We start from the raw sequence: 12219 nt of genomic DNA, 5'->3' as shown, positions 1-12219 counted from the left end.
TTATTTATCGAAGGTGGGTTCATTTTTTAATGAGCTTGAACTCTTGGGGAACATATGCTCATTGCTAGGTTTATTTTTTAACGAGCTTGAACTTCGCGTAAACTTGCTCATGGGTGGGTTCATTTTTTAATGATCTTGAACTCTGGCGAAACATATGCTCATCGCTAGGTTTATTTTGTAACAAGCTTGAACTTTGCATAAACTTGCTCATGTGGTTTGCATGCCCCCAGCATGATGAAAAGGAGAGTCTCTTGTAACCAGATGGAAATCACTGCGGTGAAGCAGGACAGCTTCGTCCAGAATAGACAAAGGTGAATGGTGTGATAGACCAATCACATAAGCTACAAGGAAACTTATCTTTACAACTAGGTGCATGCCCCCTAAGCTTCATTACATTCACCAAACTACTCACGGAAATTAGGTGGATGGAATGAAGGTTCAAGAGATACAGATTTTGCTCGAAATCCACTGTATTTACAGTATTTGATAGAAAATAAAAAACTGAAGGATGATTAAGGTCTCTAGAATAATCTTTGTGGTAATCTAGAAGATGGGAACGATGGTGGTAATCTTCCCATGGTGCCTCTCCTATCATCATTGATTGAATGATTCCTTCATCTGTAGAATGTAAATGTGACCAAGGATCTAAAGAGGTGACATATTCCTTAGACCTATCTATCCAGACACTCGATGAGAATTCATTTGGGTTTGCCCCCCAGGCCAAGAAAATTGATTGCTACAATATTTCTATTGGGCTTGGAGGCAATACCTGGCGATGATCCATGCTAACAAAATTTTTAGAAATCTTCTGAATCCTTGTAGATATAGAAGATATCATATTGGAGGTTTCCACCGTGGTCAGTTCCGCCAGATTACTTGGAGGTGGTAGGGCAAAAGTACCCATTAAGGTAGGGTCTTATAGGAGGCCTACTCCGATATTTTGAAGCAAATGAGAGCTTCCATGGATCATTGGAATGCTTCCCGTAACTTGTGAACTATTGGGGATAAAGGTTTTTTGGTCAACGATTGTAATTCCTCCTTAGAAGGGAAATGCATTCTTTCTAAAGTATGTTGACACAACAGTGGCCAAAGCATAAATCCAGGGCCTTCCCAGTAGGATATTGTAATTGAGGTTTCCATCGATAACTTCGACGTCAATTTCTATTGTCTTGCCCCCCAGTTCAACTTGGAAGTTACTTAAAATCCCGTACAGGGTGTATGTTTGTCTATCGAATGCTTTTAATGTCATTGATGATCGCAACATGTGTGGTGAGCCTAAAGTTTTGCAACAACTCATTGACATAATGCATGTAGATGCGCCCTCATCAATAATTGTTCGGTGAACAGTTTTGTTGAGGGCTTTCACTTGTATGAGGAAAGCGAGTTGAGCCGGTAACTGAGGTTCATATCCTTTATGATTAAAGGCCGCAAGATTGGAATCCACTGGGTCAATCCCACCTATTGCTGATAATAGAGCCTGCTTTTGGGAGGGGAAATTTTGCAGTACTTCAAGTGTTGACATAGTGGACGACGATTGGGCCAAGTCCTCTACTATATTATAATTATGTGCTACTCTGGCACGAGGATTAAATGTTGATTTGTGTACTACTCCCTTTGGTGGCTTTATTGTTAGCTCAGGAATGATGGGTGGCGCAACTTCGGTTGAAGTTGTTGTCGAACTACTTGGTTGATCTGCAGCCTTGTTGTTTGACAGCTGTGGATTCTCGTAATATTTATTCCTTGTTGCTATCAAAGCATCATTTTACTATTTTGAAATGGACAACATAAGCACTTGGGATGGAGAAGCATTGTCGCTAGCAACCAGATTGGTTTCTAGGTTTGGAAACGGGTCGGTCAATGCTGTTGAGGTTTTTGAACTCTTAAAGAACTTCTTAATCTTAGCTTTATGTGGACAATCTCTCATCCAATGGTCTTCATCACATATATGACATGGCCGATTAGGTTTCTTTCTCCTAGAAGGGTTTTCAGAAGATTTTTCAGGAGATGAATCATCCTATTTCTTCTTGCCCCCTGGTTGCTTCAGTTCTTTGCCTTTGTCGGTTGACACAACATTAACCTCTGAGGCAGGAAGTTTCTCATTTGCCTTTTTACTGGAAACTGCAAGGGCTTTACCAGATGAGGCCTTCGTAGTTTGCGTACTTGATGTGCCAATCACGCCATTGCCGGCATGAGAGTCCTTGTTTGATTTAGGATAAGGAGGAATGGAAAACTATGGTCTAGGAGCATCAGGAATTTTGTCGTAGAGCATGCTAGACTGAGTATAGATCAAGTCTAGATATTGTGCACGAGCAATGACTTGCTCTCCAGTGACAACTCCTCCCTTAGCCACATATTCTGTAATAGAAGGTAACAATGAATTAACAAACCATTCAGCTAACAGCTGATCAAGAACACATGTATTTACCATTCTACAATGACGTCGCCACTCATGAATATGATCAGATATGTGAGTGACTGTCGTCTGCTTAAAATTAGTAAGAAGCTCCATTTCTATTTCGTACCTTATAGGCAACTGAAAATGGGTTAAAAAGGTGGTGGCAAGGGCGCTGAAGTTATCAAATGAAGCCCTAGGCAATTCGATGTACCATTTTTCTACCAGACTAGTTAACGTTTGCTGAAAATGGCGAAGCCTAATCGAATCATCATTGAGAGTGTTGGATGAACACCATATATGAAGGTCATCACATGATTCCATGGATCTTCACCTAGATTTCCATTGAATTTAGGGATATCTGACGGAATTTTATGAGGAATCACTGGCCACCAAGGGGCGTAAGCAATTGGATCATTTGTTAGCTAATTCAGATCTGGTAATTCCAAAGTTGCAATGAAAGGCAACTGTTGATTCAGGTTTGGCGAAGCATACCCAGGATAAGATGGGATCACCTGAGTCGTGGGTCTTTGCATACCAACATAATGTATTTGATGTTGATAACTTTGATAAGGTTGGTGGGCATAGCCATTATAATATGATTGTTGGTAACCATTTTGAATATACGGCTACCCATTACCTACAAAGCTTTGTTGCTCGGGTCCTTGGTAAGCTTGCTGGAATTGTGGTTGTTGATATTGCACCAGCCATGGCTGTGAGACCATTTGCTGTTGTCCAATACTAGATGTTTGACTAAGATGACGGGTTATAGTACCCGTTTGAGCCTGAGTCGCTTTAGTTAAGGAACCACTAATCGGTGGTTGTGATTGAGTCACTGAGACAAGAGGCTGTTGTATTATGACCTGAGAGACTTGAGGTTGACATATAACAGGTAGTGCTTATACTTGAGACACTGTCACAGTAGCTAGTGTAGTGGGAATGTTCGACACAGGTTGATTTTGTTGCATTGAATATACAACTCTCGGCTATTGAGGCAGTATTGGTACCAACCACTGGACCGGAATTCTGTTGTGAACTCTCATATGGTTGTCCTCCGCCAGGGAATAATGAAAAGCCATACTGCCCTCCATATGGAGGAAATCCAGTGCTCAAATGGAAAATTGGCGTTTAGAGACCGACCTGCCCAAATTGATACTATTGTGAAGGATCAATTTGCTGAGACTCAACATAAGAAATTCCAGATAAGGCTTCGGATGAACAAATAGGAACAGACCATACTGTCAAAACAGTCCCTGGGTGGACTCCATCTAGTGGTTGAGAACTAGTTGGGATAGATGGTACACCAGCAAACATTGTCGGAGTGGCGGCAGGAGGTTCTGCTACTGCTGTATCAGATGACACAGTCCTAGATGTCAATGGTTTTTCAGACATATCAAGTCTATCCAAAATATTTCCTAGCGATTCTACAGGAACTTGCGATGAAGGATGACTAACTTCTGTAGTAGAAGGATATAGGTGGATCCCAGTTCCAAAATGCAATGGAGTACTGGATGGAAGATCCTCCACAATCTCTTCTATAGCAATCAGTCCAAGCGGAAGAGGCAGACCGTCAGGTCCATAAAATATTTCTGGTGCCAAAGAAGGTATAGACTCTGCAGCGACAGATGTTGGAGGGGTGACACCTTCCGAATTAGCCCTAGATGGAGCTGGTTTAGGAATAGAAGTGTTTACCATTACACTAGGATCAGTTCTAATGTCCTCTTGTAATTGCGGAACTTCTTCTGTAGAGGCAGGGATACCAGAAATAGTTGGAGTAACTAGAGTCTCTGAGGATGTTGAAACACAAGTTTCAAATAAACCAAGAGACTTTGACCCAGTTAAACGAGATTGATTGGCCCGAAATGGTTTCGTTTCTGGAGTCAAAGACAGTTGACTCGTTAGTCTCCGCGAATGACGGGGTTTTGATTGAATTTCTTCCACGATTTCGGATTACTTGATCAACTCAAAATAAAAAGGGGAAAATGTTATTCTGAATTAAATTAATTTTATGATGCTTTGACAGAACTTGCTTTTTCAATTTTTAAGAGTCAATAAAAAGCTAAAGATGACTCTAGTCACCTTCGATTTTTAATGAGCCTGAAGTGACAAGTGCTCAGATGGACCTTTTCTTTTAAGGAGTCTGAAAAGGGACAAAAGTGACTACTCTGGAAATACAGACAGAGGGATTACCAAACCAATCGCAAAACCACAAAATACTTTTTACGTATGGCAATCAATCTTCCCGAATGTTGTGTTCAGTGCATTGCAATTGATAGGGCGCAGACACGACTTCCTAAGGATAAAGGATATAGCCTATTGTAGTCTCCCAATATATACTCGACGGTACATGGGAGCACAAGTCTGTACTAGCACTTGTCGTATCAAAGAGGAGGAATCACCCAACCTATGATGAAAACGATAGTTACCAAGCTTTACGACGCTGGAATATGTCTCTAGCCTAGACTTCTAGATGTTGTGCATTAGGTTCCAAAGCGTTTTTATGTTCATTGAGGTTTATTTTACAGTTGATATTTCTTAAGAAGTTTGCCTTTAAGGTTCACCGCGTGATGTAGATATACAATTCCTAAATATGCAATGTAAGATGATAAACAATGATTTACTTTCTTTTTGCAATGAAAATCCTAGCTACTAAGGAAAGAGAAGTAAAATTCTTTCAACATAGAGTAGAGAGCACACACTAGACGCACTTTTCCTAAATCAATTTCCGCATGCAGTCTAAATGAAAATGCACATGCATGTATTTGCTTTTCATTTTCCTTAATGTGTGAATGACAAAAAGAACACTAAGTACAGATCTGAATTATCTCTCCCCAAAGCGACACTTTAACAATTTCTTTTCAAAACGAAAGGAAGACTAAGAAGACACTTTCAATTTTGACTTGAAAACTGCTTTCGACACTTCAAAGAAGTGATGGTTCAAATCAAATACAATTACAAAAGTGTAATCTACTATCTAAAAGAGGAAGACTTTACAACACTCTTTTCTTTGACTGAAAACGACACTTGCGACACTTTCAAATCAAAAGACGATAGTTCAATTAAGCTACTGTTGGAAAAGGAGAACTGTAAATGATGAAAAATACATAAAAAAACATTCACAATTCTTTATCAATGGAGGCTGCATAATGCAAATGAAGGGAGTTTCAACAGTGATATACTGATCATAGATAGAAAAACTAATGAATAAAGCTGAAGACAATGAAGAAAAAAACAAAATTTGGAGGCATAAACAGTCTCACTCAATCATCGCGCCTGTAACACAGGGAAACAGGGATGCATCTCACCTACAACACATGGGAGGAGAAATGCATCCAGATTTCCAATGAGAGGCAGTGCGATGGTCCAGGGACGAGACTGAGCTCGGTTTTCACTCATAGTTTGCAGCTAAGTTCAAGGGTTTAGGCTGAGCTTATGATAGACAGTAAACACAAAGTACAGGGGCTCATATAATGAAGTTACTTGAGCTACCATAGGGCACTTAGGATGTTTGCAAGTATGTTTTTCAATTCATAAACAAACCCAGAGATTGACTGAAGCAACATTGATCTACTTTGCACTTTCATAGAAAATGCAGTTCGAAGGCTAGCTGGCTTAACTTCAGGCTCCATCTGTAGTTTATAAAGCAAACAAATACAAACAAACAAACAAACTATTCGCTCCCCAGTGGAGTCGCCATTTTGTTATCGAAAAACAAGTGTCCATTCGGAGCTGCTAGTCCCACTAAGACAGGTAGCTATCTTAGAAACAAACAAAATAAAGTTACTTGTGTTTTCCTTTATGAGAGATAGATGAGAGAGACGCAGAGAGTACCAACCTCAGTCTTTTGCTTATCTCCTTACTTGTTTCCTCTCTCCTTTGATAGAGCTTTCACCACCCTTTTCTCACTTGTCTCACTTCAAAGAACACCTGTAGAGTCAAAGCAGCATAATAGCATCAAAGCATAGAGATCTATAATCATAAACAATGTAGGATCAAATATACATTAACCATACAAATGCATACACAAATACAAGATTCAGAGATATACAAGTTTATGGAGGAAAACTCAAATAGATTTATTGATAGAAGTAGTAGAAGAGAGGATTACAACCAAGCTGTCTGATCTAGCGCCATCCTCCCAGCATGAAAGCCCTCTTCACCTCATGAAAAGCTAGATCACCCAACAATGCAATGTTTCACAGAGAAACCAACAGCACTTCCTTACAAAATACAAAATTCCAGCCTTTGGATCTCTAGGATGAGGGATCCATATATAGATATTTGCAGGTGGGTGAGTCAACTTCTGGGATTTTGATTAGTGTCATTTCACTAATATTTCTTGGTTCCACTTGGAGATTTCATGATCTCTTACTCATCCTTGGGTGAATTCAGAGAGGCAAGCGTCAAATGAGCATCTTCTAGAAGATTCTTTGAGTTTCCACCTAGCAAACTAGCTCTGCCATTTGTCTACTCTCACCCATTGCACCCTACAGAAGGGATTTTCAGTATGCATCACACCCCCTGTGTGCAATAGGTGAGATGCATCGCACCCTGACCATGGAGCAGGTGAGATGGTCCAGTTTTGACCAGTTTTGAGTAGTTTTTCAAGGAGAACTTCTGGGAAATGATGTAATCAGTTGACCTTGATCCTTTAGGGTATGACACAACACTTTTAGTGGTTTATAAGCCCTTGGTTTATGGACATATGTGATTGGGGTTGTAGTGCCCAAATATGTCTAAAACACCCCCAGTGTGTCACCAAAAATAACTCCTCAACTGATCTCTGTGCGGCCGACTCCACTCCTCTCCATGTTAAGAATATAGAGTTCGGCCTAGAAAGAACCTTGAAAATCAATCCATCCCTATCCACTTCCCAGGAGAAGGAACTATGTAGCTTGCTGAGAAAACACCTAGATGCCTTCGCCTGGAGTTATAAGGAGATGAAGGGAGTGAGCCCTTCAGTATGTACTCATCATATATACATCAAGGAGGATTGTAAGCAAGTCAGGCAGCCTCAAAGGAGGATGAATCCAGCACTTAAAGATATTGTTAATGAAGAACTACAGAAATTTCTTGATGTGAGATTCATCTATCCCATCTCTGACAGTGAATGGATCTCTCCTTTGGTGCTAGTGCCAAAGAAAAATGGTAAGTGGAGAATCTATGTCGAGTATCAGGAATTGAACAAAGCCACTAAAAAGGACGATTTTCCTTTACCTTTCATAGATCAAGTGTTAGATAGTTTGGTAGGGAAAATGTTTTTCTCTTTCCTAGATGGGTTTAGAGGGTACAACTAGATTCAAATTACCCTGGAAGACCAAGATAAAACCACTTTCACTTGTCCTTAGGGTACCTTTGCATACCAGGTCCTTCCTTTTGGTTTGTGTAATGCTCTAGCCACTTTCCAAAGAGCGGTATTGAGTATATTTTCTGAATTAGTTCATGATGCAGTAGAGATATACATGGATGACTTTACTCCTTATGGCTTTTACTTTTAGGAAGCTTTATCTAACCTAGGAAAGTTTCTAGACAAGTGTATTGAGATGAACCTATCCCTTAGTCCAGAAAAATGTGAATTTTTTATGACTGAAGGGACCATGCTAGGTCATGCATTATCTCAACAAGGACTGCAGGTGGACCCCAACAAATCACAATCATCCAAAGGGTCCCACCTCCTCAAAAAGTTGGAGATGTCAGAAGTTTCCTAGGTTTCGCTAGGTATTACCAGAGATTCATTAAAGATTTCAGTAAGCTAGCCTCTCCTTTGTTTGGTGTAATGTACCCCGGTAAGCTCGCATGTAAAAGCATGGAGTTAGAATTTTTTATACAAATTACCCACAAGTAATTATCTAATTCAAAACTCCACAATTCCTCATTAACCATTATATATAATGTTCTTTAGTACATCAAGTAAATTGCAATAAAAGACAGTAAGTTGCATAACCATTAACCACCACTATGGTAGTGTAATAACATAAACTATCTCATGAATCCTTGCATCCATTTCATGATTTCCTTAACCATATTAATTAATCTCATACTTGGACATTATGGTTATGCCATCAAATAAAGAACCATCAATATCAAGGATTCATCGTCATCAAACTGACACAAAAGGCAATCACACCATTGAACACCAATATACCCTGGAAACACCATAGGGTGAAAACTAGCAAACGTTTAATCTTATTATTAAATTCTCGTGAGGGTTTTCACCCCTCACTCAATGGCTTATAAGGGATTCCATCCCTTAACCATTGTTATAAAATCATTACAACAAATTATCATTAAGTTGTCACATAACTAGCTAAAAGCTAATACATTTTCTATGAAACCCTTTTCTTACATACCGCCACATGCAACATTCCTTGTGGCATGATTTTTCTAGCAATGGCCGATCCTGCAACTCGAACTCATCTGCATGGACCATTAATCCTTTTCCTACCACAATGTTAAAAATCACTTTCCTTTGGCACCAACCGCCATCGTTTCCTGTCAATGTAGTTGTCAACAAGCTTTGGCAACAATATTAGATACATTATTAATCAATTAATAGGCAACCTCTAAAAGTGATCTTTTAAAATCTACTCATCTGCATGAGCAAGCATAACATACTAATTAACTAGTACATATATTCAAGTAAATTCTTGTTCTACTTTTCACAATGCTTATTCACACTAATGCATATTTCTCTTTAAGAGATCTAACCATTAGTTTTACAAGTCCATGTTTCCCTTTAAAACATATAACACATTAGTTATGTTTACATACAGGTAATAAACTATTGTTTCTGCGCCTTTGCACATGCGTTCCTTCCACATAGTTATTTTCCAAGAAATTAACATATTTTCTTTAACACACAAAGAACACATCTCCATAACACAATGACTATTCTTTGAGTATCCAATAGCTTATCTTATAGCCCTTCTTTAATATATGCAACACATATTCCCTTCTCTAGAACTCTACCATCATTTCATGTAAACAATTACTTACTTCTTTCTTAAAGGAAGTCATCATAACCCCATTTCTCTATCTTCCTATAAGTAAGTTTCTCATGCTTTTCCTTTCAAGAAATTATTATAGATACCCATCTTTACGCTTAAAGAATCAAGAAACAATAACAAGGTTAACTTAACCTTTTATGCACCAAAATCAAGAATTTGATCCAACTCATCTAGAAAGACAATCTTTTCAAGAGATTAATATTTCCAAGAATGTTAACATCAATTATCATTATTTACAAGAAAGTCAACATAATACTTTCTCTACGTACACACCAAATCATATTCCCAATGTCACAATAGCTACCCTTATGTGCATGCAACATGTGTTTTTCCTAACACAATTACTTTTATTTCAATGCACATAATCTTTTCATGAAACAAGTATGGATTCTTGTTCTTGTATGAACACTATTCATATGTGTCTTTTAAGGAAAGAATCTTTATTTTTGTTTTCAAGAGATCTCCCATAAGGTCATTATTTTCATGCATGAAGAATGCACTCTTTTCCTAAAAGAAACTATATTTATGTGTATATAAAACATACTTTTTCTTCAAGAAAGTTAGTATGATTACCTATGTGCCTAGAAGCACATCATTAGCAATTTCTATCATGCATGCAATGCATAACTATTTCACAAAAACTTCGAAATTAGCTAATATCCCAATGCAATAAAGCATATATCCCTTCTCAATAAAATCCAACTTAACTGCTATTTCTTTTATATGCATTCATTAAAATACTTTCTTTACCAAGAAAACATATAAAATATTCAATCTTTTACCGCATGCATTAACATATTTTCTTTACCAAGAAAACATATAAAATAATCATCTTTTACCGCATGCATTAACATGTTTTCTTTACCAAGAAAACATATAAAATAATCATCTTTTACTGCATGCATTAACATGTTTTCTTCACCAAGAAAACATATAAAATATTCAATCTTTAACTGCATGCATTAACATGTTTTCTTCACCAAGAAAACATATAAAATATTTAATCTTTTACTGCATGCATTAACATGTTTTCTTCACCAAGGAAACATGTAAAATATTTAATCTTTTACTGCATACTATTATGCATATGTTATCTATATTTGGTAAGAAATGCTTAATAAGATACCCAAATAAAACAAACATATATTTTTCTTCAAGAAAGCGAGCTAGTTACTTATCTTTTCATGGCAGCCTCCTTGTCTCCATCACCTCTGTTCCGTGTTTGTACAAAGAAATCACATCCATGGCGAGGAGGGTTCGAGTCCTAGCTGTGGAAGGAGAGGCGGTAACGTCGACGCGCTTGGCCAACACCGGTAGTTTCTTGCTACCAGTCACATGCGTGCTGGCCCTAGTTGTTGTGGTTACGGCATTTGTGCCATGCACTCGCACTTCTGCAGTAGTAGAGACAACAACAGTAGCACTTGCAGCGCTAGTCTCACTCTCACTGAAAGTAGCACTCGTAGAGCTAGTCCCACACAAAATTTCAAACCCGCGCCCATGTCCCCAGATAGGGCTCTTAACAATAGCAGTAAGAAGCTGTTGATTTCCAAGAAACAAGAAGAAAGCGATCAGGAAAATGAGGCAAATCACTGTGGTGCTAAGGTGGAGGAAGGCGGAGCAGAATCCGCGTGGCAGAGGAGAATTCTAATGGGCAAGCGGTGCCAGCCACTGAATTTCTTCAATCTAATCGTATACGACCGCCAGGGAAACAGGCTTTTCTCCATTCAATTACCAAAAAATCCCCTCCACTAAACCTCTATTCCCTTGTTTTTCATCCTCAATCCGTTTAACGAATATCAAGAATTAGTTGTAACCGATTCGTAAGTTTTCAAATTACTATATCTCAACTGATTAATTTTACACTCAGTTATTACGATAGGGATATTACATTTGGCCTTTTAGGTAAAGATGTCAAGTTTATATGGTCGAAGAACTGTCAAGAAGTCGTATATACCTTGAAGAGCAAGCTCGTGACTGCCCCAATTCTGAGAGGCCCAAACTGGGCCCTACCTTTCCACATTCACACAGATGCCTCGAACAAAGCAATAGGAGCAGCCTTGGGGAAAATTGATGAAACGTTACCTTATCCCATATACTTTATAAGCAAAAACTTGTCAAAGGCAGAGTTAAAATATACGGTGACCGAGAAGGAACTCCTCGTTGTCGCGCATTCCTTAAAAACATTCAGACATTATATCATAGGCTATCAAACCTTTGTGCACACTGATCATGCTACAATTAGATATTTAATGAACAAACTAGATGTGAATGCTCACATTATTACATGGTTTCTTTTACTGCAGCAGTTTGATTTGACCATCATTGATAAGCCTGGTAAAGAAAATGTTGTTGCTGACTTTTTGTCTAGAGTAAATTTGCCTGTAGGTGAAGAAGGAATGGTGGATGATCAATTGCTCGATGAACACCTATTTCCTATCTCAGTACTCTCTCCATGGTTTGCTGATATAGCAAACTACTTGGTTTCAGCACAGTTTCCACCACATCTGTCCTCAAAAGAGAAGAGCAAGATAGTGAGGAAAAGCACCCGTTTCACCTGGATTGTGGGTAATCTCTTCAAACTTGGCCAAGATGAGATCTTGAGAAGATGTGTTAGGGAGGAGGAGGTCTTTGACATCCTCCTGACCTGTCATGACAGGCCTTGTGGAGGTCATTTTACAGCAAAAATAACTGCCTTCAAGATACTGCAAGCAAGCTACTATTGGCCCACTCTTCATTAGGATATGAGGAGATATACTAGCCAGTGTGATCAGTGTTAAAGGATGGGGAAACCAACTCCAAAGGATGAAATGCCCATGCAAC

The sequence above is a fragment of the Pinus tabuliformis genome, chromosome 1_2 (genome assembly GCF_031772625.1).
Source record: "Pinus tabuliformis cultivar Carrire ecotype Pingquan chromosome 1_2, CPIR1, whole genome shotgun sequence".
Classification (NCBI taxonomy): Eukaryota; Viridiplantae; Streptophyta; class Pinopsida; order Pinales; family Pinaceae; genus Pinus; species Pinus tabuliformis.
The sequence above is the reverse complement of the archived record's forward strand: the minus strand, read 5'-3'. Positions refer to the sequence as shown.